We start from the raw sequence: 17442 nt of genomic DNA, 5'->3' as shown, positions 1-17442 counted from the left end.
ATCCTGACCGCGTCATATCGCTGGTCGGGATCGCTGGTACATCGCTAAGTGTGACAGTACCTTTAGTCCAAAGCTCAAAAAGGATTCAACCATTTGTTCGGATTAATGACCAATTTCATTTATCAACATTGATGTGAAATTACCGTATCTTCCAGGACTATAGCCATGAGATTAACCCCACTCATGCCCCACCTTATACATAATGACCAGGTCAGATTTATCTCCCATAGAGAAGCAATAGATAACACATGCCAAGACACTGAAAATCCAAACCTGTATGTTATCAGTAGATGCTGAGAATACATTTGACCGGGTTAGCTGATCCTTGTTACAAAATACCCTGAAATAAATCATTTTAGGTCCTATTATACTCAGCAAAATAATGGTCTTATACCAGAATCTCTCGGCCAAGGTTAGATGCAATGGAACGATCTTGGATTCCTTTGCGGCATCTAATAGAACCAGACAGGGACGCCCACTTTCCCCCTACAATATGTTATCATAAAGGAACATTTAGCGATAACCCTTAGAAATGACACAAATATTTAGAGCATCAATGTTGGTCATAAATCACACAAACTTGCATTATATGCAGAAGACCTTTAGCTTTACATCACCTTTGCTATATAAACCCCAGAGCCAGGGCCGGACTGGGACTAAAATTCAGCCCTGGCATTTGAAGTTACACTTCCCACTAGTCACATGGTGACTATATAATATCTTTGTACACTTGTAGGTTACAAGAAGTGAGAGGAGATTAACACGACTATATAACATGTAGTCACAGCTGTGCTCAGTATTTCAGCTCAGTCCTATTTATTGCGTTTAGTTGCAGTACTCCTCCCAAAACTCTGTCCCCTTTTGTACACACGGTGACAGAATTCCTGGCAGAACTGCTATCCATTGGGCAACCAGACCCCCTGGTCATAGCTGCCCCTCTCATACCTCCCAACTTTTGAAGAATGGAAAGAGGGACAAAGACTGCTGTGCAAATTTTAGGCCACGCCCGGCCACACCCATTTCACAACTAGTCACACCCATGTCCACGCCCAACCCCATGCATTTAGCACTGCTGATCACACTGACTGGTACTGAGGGCACAGTGGCTGGCATTATGGGCACATTTACTGGTACTGTGGGCACACTGACTGGTACTAAGGAAGAGAGAAAACAGAGAGAAAAAAGAAAACAGAGAGAGAAAGGAGAGCGCGAGAGAAAGAACAGAGAGAGAAAGAAGTAAGGAAAGAAAGAACAGAGAGAAAGGGAGGAAGGAAAAGGAAATAGAAAGAAAGAGGGGAAAGAAAGAACAGACAGAGAGAAAGAAAAAGAAAGATTAGAGAGAGAGAGAACAGAGAATGAGAAAGAAAGAACAGAGAAAGAAAGAAACAGAGAGAAAGACATAAAGAAAGATTCTATAAAGATACTATAGCAGCCCGGCTCCTGTTGTAGTGCCCACCTGAGCCTCCTGGTGCAGGACATATCATGATCCGCTCACATGGCCGGCATCCCCGATTCCAAGGCGATCCTGCTGTCTGCGCTGTCGGAGGAAATGGTGATGGATCTGAAGCATTCCTAGTTCCGTCACAATCTCCTCATGAAATTATCTAATTTCCGGTCAGCTTCCAGCACATTACTTCCGGTGGAACGTCATGTATGAGTTTTAAAATGCTCCTCTGGGCTCCACCGTGTACTCCTGTGTCCGTGGGAGAAAAGCCCGTTTTGTATGCCTCGTACACACGCGATTCCGCTCCGCATACCCCATACACACACGGTTCCGCTCCGTACACCAAGTACACACACGACTACGCTCCGTACACCTCGTACACGTGCGTTTCCGCTCCGTACACCTCGTACATGCGCGGCTCCGCTCCGTACACCTCGTACACGCGCGGGTCCACTACGTACACCTCGTACACATGCGGCTCCGCTCCGTACACCTCGTACACATGCGGCTCTGCTCCATACACCTCGTATACACGCGGCTCCGCTCACATTCACCTCGTACACACACGGCTTTGCTACATCCACCCTGCAAACCCCTCCTGACCCCACACAGAAACTTACCCACATCCAGCAGTGCACCATGACAACCAGCATGGCAGAGTCCTGCATACACACGGAGGCTCCTGATCATGTGACCCCTGACTCCTCCCCTCCTGTGACCTCATTACAGGTCCTGTGCGCACAGAGCAGCCAATTGCAGCCTGAGAACAGAGCTGCCTACGGGGGGGTCAGAAGTGCTGTGCAGCATCTCATCCCGTCATTGCAGGAGGGGACCCCGCATTTGCGTGCAGTGCCCTGGAAGCAGGAATGGATCGAGCGGCCCACTACAGGCACCTGCCCTTCTGGCATTTGCCAGAAGTGCCCGATGGTCAGTTCGGCCCTGCCCAGAGCAATATTACATCTTGAAAGAATTAGAAAATTATGGCTTCTTAACCAATTTTAAAATCAATCTTTCTAATCAGAGATTGTTAATATCCCTTATACGGAAAAACTCACTGTGCAAAAGGTGTTCCCTTTCCATTGGTGCTCCACCTCGATTAAATATTCATGTCCCAAATCTTCCAGCACAACCTCAAACCTTTACTAACCCAAAATATTATGGAAACACCAAAAAACAGAGCAAGGAAGCATATGCCAAATAAAATGTACAAATCTTTATTCACAAATATTTCCAAAAAGTAAAAAGACTAAAAATAGAGACACATTCAAAAGACTGTCTCCAAGGAGATATACCCCTACCCAAAATGTAACAGAAAAATCAATAGGGAGCACTTGGAAGCCTTACAAACACAGGAAATCTTATCCACAAAATGTATCCAGATTTATAATAGGGGTAGATCTATTCTATTATTTCTAAACACTATTTTTCGGTGATTACTTTGTATCTCCGTTCATACTGCACCCACACACACAAATGATACACAATTTGAAAGGCAAACTTGCCCCCTTTTAGCAAGAAAATAGCCAAACAAACCACACATTCACTGCAGGTGAGTCACATATGCAAACACATTTGTAAACATGCACTGCTTTTTCGCTGATTACTTCGCCCCACACACAAATGATACACCATTTGAAAGGTAAACTTGCTACCTTCAGCAAGAATAGAGCCAAACAAACCACACATTCATGATTTTATCACTAAATACAGTTTAAACATTCATTTTCATAAACCTGCAGAAAGACACAATGAACTGCACGTGGCACCTCAACCGGAAGACATTTTTTGGCCACTACTTATCAAACCAATTGATTGTATTATCAATCTACATCTATAAATACCTGTCTGTGTTCATCATCTCATGAAATACATTTACATTTGACCAGCTTGCTTATTCTGAAATTGCCTGCGCCCCCGACGACCAATGGGCGACAGGGGCCAAGCTAGTATTTCTAAAAGCTAAATAGTTCATGTGGTATAAATCAGCATAGAAAGATGTATCAATAGTGTAATGAAGGCTTAATCCCAATAGTGCTAAAAGTAAAAGTTGCTAGAAAGGATTATGCATAATTTGAATGAAATTGGTATACGGTTCTAAGTGCTTACACATAAATGTGTCTGAACCAAAAGCATAAGGTGCCTAGTGCATATCTAATCAGACTACAATAGTCATATGAAAGTCCGTAGTTTAGTAATGTACATGCAATCTCAGGGACCAATATGCCACATAATATATAGCACGACAATGCATCTATACAATAAAGTAGCAGCAGAGATATAAAATATGCAGTGTATATATATAGATAGAGAAAGAAGGTATATGAGATAAGAAGAACCCCCCAAGAAGAAGCAGCACGCAAAACGCACGTCGGGGATCAGGACTGCTTCCATCAGGTCATATACCTTCTTTCCATATCTATAAATATATTTTCTATCTCTGCTGCTACTTTATTGTATAGATGCATTGTCGTGCTATATATTATGTGGGATATTGGTCCCTGAGATTGCATGTACATTACTAAACTATGGACTTTGATATGGCTTTTGTAGTCAGATTAGATATGCACTAGGCACTTTGTGTTTTTGGTTCTGACACATTTATGTGTAAGCACTTAGGGTACCGTTACACTTAGCGATGCACCAGCGATCCCGACAACGATATGGATCGCTGGTGCATCGCTAAGTGGTTGCTAGTGAGCTGCCACACAGGCAGATCTCACCAGCGACATAGCAGGGGTCGGGGGTCGCTACTTACCTGTCAGAAGCGGCGATCCTGACGTCCTCCCACCCGCATCCACGCGTCGCTCACCACAGGAAGCCCAGCAGGAAGCGCCTGACGAGAAATGGTCCAGGAAGTTCTCACGCAACCAGCGATGAGCAGCGGGGGAGCCGGTCGGAGGTAAGTATCAGACATAATCGGTGACGTTACAGCGATATTGCTAGCGATATCGCTATGTGTAACGGGGGCTTTAGAGCCTTATACCAATTTCATTCATATTATGCATAATCCTTTCTAGCAGCTTTTATTTTTAGCACTATTGGGATTTCATCACACTATAGTTTTTAGAAATATTTAGCCCTATTATAAATCTGGATACATTTTGTGGATAAGATTTCCTGTATTTGTAAGACTTCCAAGTGCTCCCTGTTGATTTTTCTGTTACATTTTGGGTAGGGGTATATCTCCTTGGAGACAGTCTTTTGTATTTGTTTTTTTATTTTTACTCATTTTACTTGTACATTTTATTTGGCATATGCTTCCTTGCTCTGTTTTTTGGTGTTTGTATTTTGGAAGTGCCACATATCTAGCCATCCTTTTGTAGGTTATCAAAATATTATGGATCTTAAATCGTTTAATTGCGACTCTTCTGGTTTGGCAGATTCAATGTCTTAAAATGGATATCCTTCCCAAACTTCTTTATCTATTTCAGGCAATTCCTGTGCTCCTTCTCCGTTTATTCTTTAAATAACTAAACAAAGCTTGCAGTAACTTTTTTGGAGAACCGGTAGGCACCACCTGGCACATAGATTTTTAAGTAGATCCAAGAGTTGAGGGGGAATAGGTCTTCTGGATTTTTGGTTGGACTTTTTTCCTGATGCTGAGTGACAGCAGTGGGTACTTTTAGATCCTCTTTATTAGAGTTGAGCGACTTTGGTCGGATCGGGTTTCATGAAACAAAATTTGTTTCAGATGAAACTGGTCCGACTAGGGCAAAAAAAGTCGGAGTTTCGTCCGAAACCCGACCCCAATGCAAGTTAATGGGGAATAAAAGTCGGCATTGAGTGGATGAATGTCATCCGCTCAATGCCGACTTTTATTTCCCATTGACTTGCATTGGGGTCGGGTTTCGGACGAAACTCCGACTTTTTTTGCCCTAGTCGGACCAGTTTCATCTGAAACAAATTTTGTTTCATGAAACCCGATCTGACCAAAGTCGCTCAACTCTAACTCTCAACACATAATCACATAATAAATGGTTTAATGGTTTCTTTATAACCTGGCAGAGTTGGATTATACTGTATTTAGAGAGTCCGACGATTTCTCAGAGATTCAATCAAACTGATTATCCAACGAGTGATATTATTTTAATTTTATCATTTTGACATCTTCTTTCCTGCAGTCGTCCCTCTGCTTCCTCCCCTCCTTTTCTCTCTCTTTTTCCATACTTTTTTCTTTCTAACTGAAATTTTATAAACATTGAAGAAAATCTGTATTACTGATAAATACTTCTGTACAATATTGGGTTAATGTAAAGTATATGGAAAATTAATTGTTGCCTGTTTCTTTCTTTCTGTATTATGACCTTTTGCTTTCAATAAAGTTTATGCAAAAAAAGCACAGTGGGCATGAGATTTCTATAAATCCCATCCACTTTGCTGGAACAGTAAGACTGCATTGTTGAGGCAGTAGAAATATGCTGCGTCAAAAACAGATCAAAAGCTCATCGTGGGAGCGTAGCCTCAGACTGACACAGATCTCTCTTGAGCCTATATCTCAGGGGTTTTCTAAATTACAACATCTGACAAATGTATTCTTCCAAATAGAAATAATTTTATCTGATAAAGTACAAACCAATAGTCCAACAAGAATATATACAAAAAACTAGTTTACTTCCTGTACATACCGCTACCTTAAATGGACATTGTCAGTTGAAATTTGTGTTATTGATAATGATTATGTGAAGTGGGGATTGTAATAGTTAAAGTAGTTAAATAGTTACAGTAGGGATTACAATCAAGTTTGGGACTAACCCAGAATGGAAGGGGCTAAGCTGAAGGGAAAAGGACCGTTTTCTGTTGAGACATCAGATAGGTCTTAGAGTGCATAGAGAGGAGACAAATGTTCAGAATTGAGAGTACTCAGTGCTTGATACCTTTTAACGGCTAACTGAAAAGATGTTAATAAATTGCAAGCTTTCGGGACTACTCAGGTCTCTTCATCAGGCTAGACTAATACAACATCTGAAGAATCACATATTTATGCACAACACAGCACAGAAAAAATGCAATAGATTAGCTTTTATGAAGAGGTAAGTTCCGGACTGGACCAAGGGAATGCAGTGGACATGGTGTACATGGACTTTTCAAAAGCTTTTGACACGGTGCCACACAAAAGGTTGATACATAAAATGAGAACAATGGGGATAGGGGAAAATATGTGTATGTGGGTTAAGAGCTGGCTCAGGAATAGGAAACAAAGGGTGGTTATTAATGGAGCACACTCGGACTGGGACACAGTTAGCAGTGGGGTACCACAGGGGTCAGTATTGGGCCCACTTCTTTTTAACATATTATTTAATGACCTTGTAGGGGGCATAGAGAGTAGAATTTCAATATTTGCAAATGACACTAAACTCTGCAGGGTAATCAATACAGAGGAGGACAATTTTATATTACCGGAGGATTTATGTAAACTAGAAGCTTGGGCTGATAAATGGCAAATGAGCTTTAATGGGGATAAATGTAAGGTCATGCACTTGGGTAGAACGAATAAGATGTATAATTATGTGCTTAATTGTAAAACACTGGCAAAGCTGTCACTGAAAGACCTGGATGTATGGGTGGACGACAAACTCACATTTAGTGTCCAGTGTCAGGCAGCTGCTGCAAAGCCAAATAAAATAATGGGATGCATTAAAAGAGGCATAGATGCTCATGAGGAGAACATAATTTTACCTCTATATAAGTCACTAGTGCAACCACACTTAGAATACTGTGTACAGTTCTGGTCTCCGGTGTATAAGAAAGACATAGCTGAACTGGAGCGGGTGCAGAGAAGAGCGACCAAGGTTATTAGGGAACTGGGGGGGTCTGCAATACCAAGATAGGTTATTACACTTGGGGTTATTTAGTTTGGAAAATAAAAGGCTTAGGGGTGATCTTATTACAATGAATAAATATATGCGGGGACAGTACAAAGACCTTTCTAATGATCTTTTAACTCTTAGTCCTGTGATGGGGACAATTGGGCATCCTCTACGTCTGGAGGAAAGAAGGTTTAAGCATACTCACAGATGCAGATTCTTTACTGTAAGAGCAGTGAGACTATGGAACTCTCTGCCATATGATGTTGTAATGAGTGATTCCCTACTAAAATTTACGAAGGGACTGGATGCCTTTCTTGAAAAGTATAATATTACAGGGTATATACACTAGTTTCCTTAATATTGCATTGATCCAGGGAACTAGTCTGATTGCCGTATGTGGAGTCAGGAAGGAATTTTTTTCCCCAATGTGAAGCTTACTGTTTTCCACATGGGATTTTTTTGCCTTCCTCTGGATCAACATGTTAGGGCAAGTTAGGATAGGATATGGGTTGAACTAGAAGTCTTCCTTCAACCTTAATAACTATGTTACTATGTAAGTGATGTGAAGCAGAATTGTCATTATGGGAGAGGGATAAACATAAATATTGGAACAGTTCATAGATAAGGAGTGAAAGTTATATTGTCCTCTGATTGGGATCTGGTAATGTGTTGTGATGCCCCAACAAGGTCTTAGGAGAAAATTCCTTAATTGATGTAAAAAGACATAAATTCTGTCCCACTAAGGCCCTAGATAAAACTGAACTCTGTAGTGATATGGAACATTTTTTCAGGAGACTGCGCCTGAGGGAATATTTCAATGATACAGAAAATTCAGAAAACACTGAAAACACTCAGACTGAAGGAAAAGGAATCCTAAGAAAAGGTCAGACTGGACACCTCCACCTGGATAAATATATAGACTCCTTCAGACTTTTGATAAAATCCACCATCATAGACACTAACAGGATAGTCCAGTCAAAATACGGTTTGACCCGGGACAAATTCCAAGAAAGCGTTTTATGATTTTATTTATTACTATTATATGTGGGGAGCAACATATTAAAAGTTTTCCAAAAATTGATCACCACAAAGGTCCTAACCATGATGTCATAAGACGATGACAGCCATCGCACTAAAAATAACGAATATTTCCCTATTTCAAAGCTGTAGCTTTAGGTTACAGAAGAGTTTGCATTTTGTATACTATATATTTTCATATAACAATTTTTATACAAAGTTTTATATTAACTACATGGACAGGCGAGGTCATGACGTCATCAATGACGTCATGACATATTTGTGCATTTCTAGAAATTATAGAATTAATACACAGTGCATTTTAAGACCTACTTCATCACTGAATAAGCGTGTCAGGTCAATAGTCACTATTTTCATAATCAGACACTGCTTCCTCACTCATATTGTCACAATGCCCTTCTTGACATGGTCCGCATACCCGTGAACAGGTAAGTCTGTGTCTTTTGAAAGTGCACCGAAGTGTACTACAACCACGAGAACAATTGCAGTGAATTATTTTCAGAAGTGTTTCTGGCGCGGGTGAAGTATCCATCATGACTGGAACTAGACTGTTGTTCTGCAATTCCCATCCTCATTCAGTAGTGTCCATGGCCTCACCATTGTCCATCCAAAGCATCACTTGGAGGTAATTCCGAAGGGCATGATACTTCGTTGCAGAGGAGGTCGGTGGCAGTCGTTCAGGTGTAACAAAGATTTTGGCTGAACCAACTTTTTTGCAGAGAGTAGAATACCTCATTGCAGACAGATTGTCTCCAGGTTTGTCCCCGAACAATGCCACCATCGCTTTACACCCACCGTCTTCAATCTCAGCTCTGTTTTTGTTAGGTGTGGAAAAGATTTTAGCACAGCTGTTTAAGACCGAGTCTCCCTTCAAAACCTTGTGTAGACCGAGTTTTTTTCCGATTCCAAAAACCACGGAAGTGGTATCGCAACCCGTGAATGCATGAAGGAACAGAAGACTGCTGCAGACATGGTTTCCCAGGAACTTCTTCATAACCTTAATGTCGTATACTGTTGCAGGACTCCCTTTATCCGAGTAGAAATAAAGCTTGTTGCCATCGCTGGTTGACGCGTGATGAAGTAACAACACCAAAAGATTTGTATCTTCGCCAATAAGACAAGTACTTTTGTTGGATGACATTGACACTGCTGCCTTAACAATCTCCACATCTGCATCTCCCTCTATTGTATTACGTGGCAACCTCTGTCATTCATGCGCTGTGAAACGAGATTGATAAGAGACTGTTTGTTCTCCACATTCGAAAGGAAGTCCTCCTTTTTCCCGACAAATTTCGTTCCTTCATCAATGTTCACTTTGTTACTTGATCGTTTTTTGCGCCGTCGCTGATGGGTAATGTCCTTAGTGTTTGGTCCTCCAATGTAACCATCAAATATTATCGTAGCCTTACCATAGTGCTTTAGTGTGAAAGATGCATAGTCTTCAGCGATTGAAAGATATGTCTTTCCTTCTGACCACTTTAGTCGATGGAGAAGAGAACCTCCTTCAAGAACATAATGCTACACTTCTGGTACATCCTTGAGTACTGCGTCATCTGAACTCTGTTCTTTTATAGCAGCCATCAGTTGTGCTTTGTTTGGTTTGCGTAAGAGATGTTTTGCCTCAAAGAGGGATGGTGGGTATGGTGACAGTTCATAGGCCATCACCTCATCAAGGGAAAGATCAGCAGTTTGAGACACCACAAGAAACCTTTGGAACAAAAGAGCGGGGTCTATTGTTTTGTCCTTAGCAACATCAATAGCCTCACTGGATGCCAGGGTCTTGGCTTTCATTGACCGCTTGTACTTAACTGAAAACAGTGATTGACCCTCCATTGTTGCCACTATTTCTCTGCCAATGGTGAACAGGTTATGGACATTCACATCCTTATTTGCATTGACACCGGTGATAAAGTTGAGACGAGACACTTCATCAGAGAAAGGTGAAAAGGTCTCGAGTTTATCTGCAATTTTCTCCATGTCTTCACGATCTCTTCTCGTCCTTGACGTTCTTGCCTCCTTGTGTTGTTCACTGGTGACAAAGCTCTGGCGAGTGAAACCCTGCATTGCATCACTGTAGGAAGAGGACACTGGCACAGACAGAGTCCACAAGGCCCTCTGATGTTCGGACATTCCACTTCCTCTGGTGAGTCCTCCTGCAGTTTTTAGGGAGCGCATCAGAGCTTGCTCGATGACTAGGTCGAAAGCCAGGCCTGCCCAGTACTGATCAGTCCACCTTACAACATGCAAGCCATTCATAAATCTATGTAAGACTGATGGCATATCATCTTCCAGAGTGGTCATAGACTGGACGTAAAGGTAGGTGGCCTTCACATAGTTCCCATGCCCAGCAGCTGCAAGAATGGGCAAACATTCGGCTACAGCATGAAGGTGCATCAGCCAGAATCCTGTACGATCATCCTCGATAAGCTCCCTTGCAATTCCAACCATCTGTTGGTAATTCAGCCATAGTTTACTGGTGCGAGAGTGAGTGGATAATCCGTTACTTTTGGTGGACAAGAGGTGGACAATTTCACTAAGGCAGGTAGAAGTGATGACCGAATTCAAGTCACTCTCCCCTGTCAGTGTCCGAGCATACAACTGCTCAAGTTCTTGCAACAGGTCTGCAAAACCGGGATGGTCACAAAGTACTTCGTCTGCAACTTGCTGAGTAAGACACTGATCAAGGAGGAGATGGCGACGAACTGCCTTTCCAGTCACGATGTGTTGCACAGCATTGTCACCGTAAATTGTTCCCAAGATCTCTTTGATTCCACACCCATTCATCAACGTTCCTATGGCACCCATAAGATTCATCAATGTGTGGAAGCTCCCGAACATCAGGACAACATCTCGAACCGGGCTGTCTTCAGGCACCTCGTGTTTGATTTCTGACGCTTTCCAGCAGAGTGGCTGATCGAATGTAACAACTGCAGCCGATCGGTGTTCATCAGCAAGGCTGCACAGATACTCAAGAGTAGAGAAGATGCATGACTTGTCTCCGGAATACATGTCAATGATGGGCAGGAAGATTACCGAAGACGACCCCGGATGATCACAGTCTTTATGTAGCATGTGCATCATTCCATTCCAGCTCGGTGCAGGCTGTTTGAAGTGTAAAGACATCTCCCACAATACATCAACACGATGGTCAATGGTGTCGATAAATGGCAAGGGCTTGAATTTTATGTTTCGGCGAGTGTGTTTTGCGAAACGGTATTCCCTTACATCAACTCTGCTTTGTTCAACTATCTCCAAGTCCGCAGTCTTCCGTCTGAGAACAGTGCGACTGACCTTCCTTCCTGGAGTCACAGTAGCTGCCATCCCCATGCCGTGGAAAGTCGCCTTCCCATCTAATGTGATGATATTATGATCGACGTTGTCCGCAGCGAACAGCAGTGCCGTATCCAGTCTGTCTATGGTACCACCGAGTACATCCTGGCCAACAGAAGCGGCAGCGTTTTCCTCAAAACGCTGAACTTCCGAATATGATGAATAATATCCCATGGCTGAGAGACTGTCTACAAGAAATCGAGACCTGAAATGATGATGGAGCTGGACTGCTAACCCAAGCTGCAATGGAGCTACTACAGCCCTGGGACGTACAGCCTGAACAACTGATTGTCCAATGCTTGCGACCTTCCTGTGAATGTCCTTTCCAACGAAGAGGGTTTCAAGCAAGCAAAGCAAACTCAGGGGGAGATAATCTAAGGCAGACTGACATTCAAGCGAAGAAGTCTTCGGATATTCATCGGTTGAAGATGGGATCTTAGACTTGATATCGCTCTTGATTAGTTTGGCCGCAGTCTCTATGATGGCTCTCTTCTGGGCTTCTTCATCCATTTCTTGACTACGGAAATAGTCCCTCAGGATTATTCTGGTCTTTTCACGGAACGTTACAATGTTAGGCAACCCTTCACACTCTGCTATGAATAGCGAATCGCCATACCTCTCCTCCAGCCTATACTTCTGCCATTTATTACTATAGGCAGCACTGTCTCCTTCTACAAGATACTCTGTCATTTTCTTTGCAAGATCTGTGACAGTCAGTTGCTCTTCATCATTGTCCTCGAGAAATGCACACATTGTCAAGAACGCTTGCTCTTGGTCCATGTTCATCGGCCTCCCTACCTTCCACGGTTTCTTTGTAGTAGATCCACCACCATGACGCATAGGAATTCCGTAATTTGTCCGAAAGTTAATGTCACATGAACGATGATACAGACAGTCTGCAGCATGTAAGTCCTTCCCAAAGTACGCGATTCTCCCTTGAATGGTGATTGCAAACAGCGTAAAGATGACTGGGCAATGTGACAAGATGGACCTTACAAATCCATCCGTTTTAACAAAGCTATAGTCATCGAAATCACTACTAGATCTTGTCTTCACCACTTCATGTCCACAGAACAAACACTGCGTCGTGCTCTCATAGGATCCAGTAGACACCCGTGTACCTCTCTTGGCAGGTGAACGATGAACGATGAAGTAGCTTTCTTATGCAAGTCTATTTGCTTCTTGTTTATGTAGTTCATACGACATCTCTTGTGCACCACTGCTCCAGCAGCTACCACAGTGCTAACGCCCCTCTCAATACTGGCTTTATTGATCCCTTCAGCTCCTTTCGCACCAATCACCACTCTTTCTCCATCATCTTCTACTTCATGGCTGCATAAGGGGTAAGTTTCTTGACTTTCCATCATTCTCAGCTCTGTAAAAGAAGATAAATAAATCGTTAAATAATAAATATAATAGTAGTAGTAATTGTAAAAGAAATATGATAGACACTGAAAGGCGAGTCGCACTTAACATTTTACAGCTTTGGCGGCCATAATTCTTTGACGTCACATTTGGACCCTTTGTGGTAACCCTATCTTGGTAAACCTTTAGTATGTTTTTCCCTACATGTAATACTACCAAAGAAAACAATAAAACACTTTCTTGGAATTTTTTCAGGGTAAAGGATTTTTTTTCGTATTTTGTCTGGACTAGGAGACAAGCATTCAACATCAATGCCCAGGAGAGAAAAGCCATACAGTCTTTAAAAACCAACAAAGAAATCATTATTAAACCTGCTGACAAGGGAGGTGCAATAGTCTGATGAATACGTCAGACAACATGAAGGAAGCAAACAGACGACTGATGGACACACACTACTACAAAAATTGGAGTCGGATCCTACACAGGACTATTACAAGGAACTAAACAAGTTGGTATCTTGTCTGCCTGACTAATCCATAGGAGCCGATGACCTGATACCAGAGAGTCCAAAAATAGGGACATTCTACATGCTTCCCAAAATCCACAAATCTGGAAATCCAGGAAGACCAATTATTTCATGTGTGGGCACCCTTACTGAGCAGGTATCTGGATGGGTAGAGGGTGTCCTTAAACCCCTGGTAAAGGATACACCCAGCTACATTCAGGACACAACTGACCTATTGAATAAACTAGCAGCAATAGGTCCTCTACCATAAGGAACCATCCTGGCCACCATGGATGTGGAATCTTTGTACTCTAATATCCCACACCAGAATGAATTAAATGCCTGCAAATTCTTCATGGAAAACACAGGGACTGCTGCTGATTCTGTGGTGAAACTTAAAAAATTCATCCTCACCCACAATTAGAGTACTTTGAATTTGACAACAAGATATATCTACAGGACACTGGCACATCTATGGGAAGTAAAATGGCTCCACAGTATGCAAATCTTTTCATGGTCAAGCTTGAAAGCAACTTTTTGTCCTCATGTCCCATCAGGCCTCTGGCCTACTACCGCTACATTGATAATATTTTAATTATCTGGATGGAGTCTGAGCCACAGCTAAAGACGTTCCATGAAGAGTTTAATCAATTTCATCCCACCATCAACTCAACACTCAACTACTCCAGCACTGAGATTAACTTTTTGGACACCATCATTAAAGATAATCTGTCACCCCATTTTTCGACTATGAGCTGCCGGCACCGCAATCAGGGGCTTATCTACAGCATTCTGTAATGCTCTAGATAAGCCCCCAATGTAACCTGAAAGATAAGAAAAATTAGTTAAATTATACTCACCCAGGGGTGGTCCGGGTCCGGTTTTGGTCCGATGGGTGTCACGATCCAGTCCGGCGCCTTCCATCTTCTAACGGTGATGTCCTCTTCTTTCCTTCCCGTTGCGGCTCCTGTGCAGGCGCATTGCTCTGCAGTGTGCAGGCACTGGGAGAGGTCTGTCGCCTGCGCACTGCAGTATTCTGCTCTGCCCTCAACAGGGCAGAGCAGTGAGCCTGCGCCAGAGCCACAACAGGCAGCAAAGAAGAGGACGTCACCGTTAGAAGATTGGAGGCGCCGGACCGCAACACCCATTGGACCAAGACCGGACCGCCCCCCGGTGAGTATAATCTAACTCCTTTTTCTTCTCTTTCAGGTTACATCGGGGGCTTATCTACAGCATTACAGAATGCTTGCAATTTTCGAAAGCTTGCAATTTGTTACCATCTTTTCAGTAAGCCATTAAAAGGTATCAACCACTGAGGACTCTCAATTCTGAATATTTTTCTATCTACTGGCTAACACGGTACAAAGATATACATCTTTCCTCTATTAGAGAGGAGACGTAAGTTCTGGTGTGAGTAGTGCTGCATTACTTGGGTGTCCCTAGAAGTGAGAGGAGACAAGAAGAAAGAGATAGCGTGATCTGGAACAGAAATGAGGAAGCATGACTGAAAGACAGAATGATCAATTGGAGATGGGTCCTGTGATAAGATACCTTGCAGGAAGGCCTAGAGTTTATAACTCCTAAAGGAAACGGGATTAGACAGACAGGAGTACTCGAGACGAAGAGAGTTCCCTGGGTGGGAGTTCAAGAGCGTCAACAGAAAAGAAGATAAGTACCTTCCATACTGGCACTGCTACTAGTAATGTTTAATAACATGATGGGCTATTTTTTTCTGGAAGCAGCCATTTGATGATCTCACTATGTGTTAGCAATAATATTTAATAGCAATATATATTCATGTCCCCCTCCAGTACTTTGGTTGTATGCACTAGCAGCTCGGATTGGTAAATATACTTACTACAGCTATTTTGCATTATTACTTCTACTACCTTAGGTAACTTTATACATACCCCACATATGTGACAGATTTAGTGCCACTATCAGCCGTGTAGTTTCAAGCACATAGATTTAACATTATATTTTCATTTGCTCCCTCTTGCAGCCCTATTTTTATTATCTTTCAATCATTTCCATTCACATTGCCTTGTTTTCAGTTGTTGTCACCTGATGTAATAAAACAAAGATTATCATGGTTCACTATATTGTGTATATGGACTTTATGGTCGTTCTCCCTTCCCCTCTCTTCAGTGTGTTCCCTGATTGTCCATGCGCTAGAATCTTGGTTGCAGAAATACAATTTCTACTATTTAATTAAATATTACAATATTACCCTGCATCAGGAACTTTTCCCTTGCTTTTTCTTTTCATATTTACTATGTATCAGCTGTAAGGTTCCCTTTAAATTTACTTCACTATAATTAATATATAACAACTAAGTAATTAAAGTTTCTAAAACTATTAGTCAACTCTATTTATACTACTTATGTGCAGACCAAACAAGTACACACCAACCTTGTCCTTTTTGAGTCATCGAGCAGATTGTCGTGTAGTGTATTTTCTTAGTATGATAAGTACTGTGTTACTGAACAGTCACAATCTAGCTTCCCACAATACAAATTTAACATATTTTTTTCTCAGATAAAACCATCACATCCCTCATCGGCATTTAGTCATACAGAAACACTGTTATTTCCTATCTGATCTTTCTCCTAATAATGTCTCTCCCATCTCTTTATACAGTTGTACGATTTTACAAGACATTAGAGATATTATCAGATTGTAATAAACTGTTACCTGTGTTGCACCACTCTCTACGTTATACCTGTGTTGGTTCAGGTCTTGGCTGGATGATAAGTTTATTGATATTTTCCAGTTCAGGTAAGGTGTTTCACCTATTGTATTACTTCTCTCTTTATTTTTAGGGTTTATTCAGACGTCAGATTTTCTCATAATTTTCACAGGTAAGGGCTGTATTAGGCAACATTCCCGAGATGAGTATTTGGTGAACTATCTTCTGTTGCTAATTTTCTGCATCACCTCTGCAGTTATTAGCTAAATAAGGTTAAGGCTATGTGCCCACGTGGCGTGTTAAAACACACACTAAAAACCGGACTCCTTCCCAGAAATCGCGCGTTTTTTTCCACGCGATTTCACCGCGATTTTACTGCGATTCTGTTCGCGATTTTGCCGCGATTTTCTCAAGCACTTTCCAAGCAATTTGAAGCATCGCTTGGAAAGTGATTGACAGGTTGGTCACACTTGTCAAACATAGTGTTTGACAAGTGTGACCAGCTTTTTACTATTGAGGCCGCCTATGCGGCCTCAATAGTAAAGGATAAAATGTTACAAATGATAAAAAAATAAAAAATCGGGGTATATTTACCTTCCGGCGTCCCGCGCTGCCATCCCGGCCTAAGCATTCCCAGTAATGCCTTGCGAGACCTGTGATGACGTTGGTCTCGCGTTACTATAGCGATCTCGTGAGACCGCTAGAGTAACGCGAGACTACGTCATTACAGGGCCTTGCCGCAAGGCATTACTGGGAATGCTTAGGCCGGGAATGCAGCGCGGGACGTCGGAAGGTAAATATACCCCGATTTTTTTATTTTTTATTCTTTTTTTTACAGGGGTATGGTACCCAGGGCCTGGAGGACAGTCTCCTCTCCTCCACACCGTGGGTACCAACCGCACATGAGACTCTTAACTTCCCGCATGGTGGGCATATCCACATGCGGGAAGTAAGCGATTCTCATGCATTCCTATGGGTGCGGAATCGCGGCAATTCTTTGCGATTCCGCACAAAAGAATGACCATGCTGCGATTTTTTTCCGCGATGCGTTTCCGCCGCGGAAAAAAGCGCAGCATTAGCACAGCATGTGCGGAATGCCATAGGAATGCATGGGGGGCGTTCTGTACACGATTTTTAAACGTTTTCGCGCCGAAAATCGAGGCAAAAACGCTTAAAAATCGCATCGTGGGCACACAGCCTAAATGTGTTTTTTATTGTGCAATTTTTACATTTGTTTTTATCGCAGTTTTGACGGTATTATTTT

At 42.2% G+C, this 17442-nt stretch overlaps 1 protein-coding gene across 1 annotated transcript in view; it reads left to right on the top strand.

The window, feature by feature from the left end:
* Positions 1–17442, top strand: part of STARD4 (StAR related lipid transfer domain containing 4) — a 200508-nt gene that overhangs the window by 31525 nt on the left and 151541 nt on the right. Inside the window, exon 2 of the mRNA XM_073550210.1 lies at positions 16312–16350. The gene's annotated coding sequence lies outside the window, so the exon portion shown is untranslated. The remainder of the gene's footprint in view (positions 1–16311; positions 16351–17442) is intronic.

This window comes from Dendrobates tinctorius, unplaced genomic scaffold (genome assembly GCF_039654945.1).
Source record: "Dendrobates tinctorius isolate UK_male_01 unplaced genomic scaffold, ASM3965494v1 ptg000003l, whole genome shotgun sequence".
Taxonomy (NCBI): domain Eukaryota; kingdom Metazoa; phylum Chordata; class Amphibia; order Anura; family Dendrobatidae; genus Dendrobates; species Dendrobates tinctorius.
The sequence above is the reverse complement of the archived record's forward strand: the minus strand, read 5'-3'. Positions and strand labels throughout refer to the sequence as shown.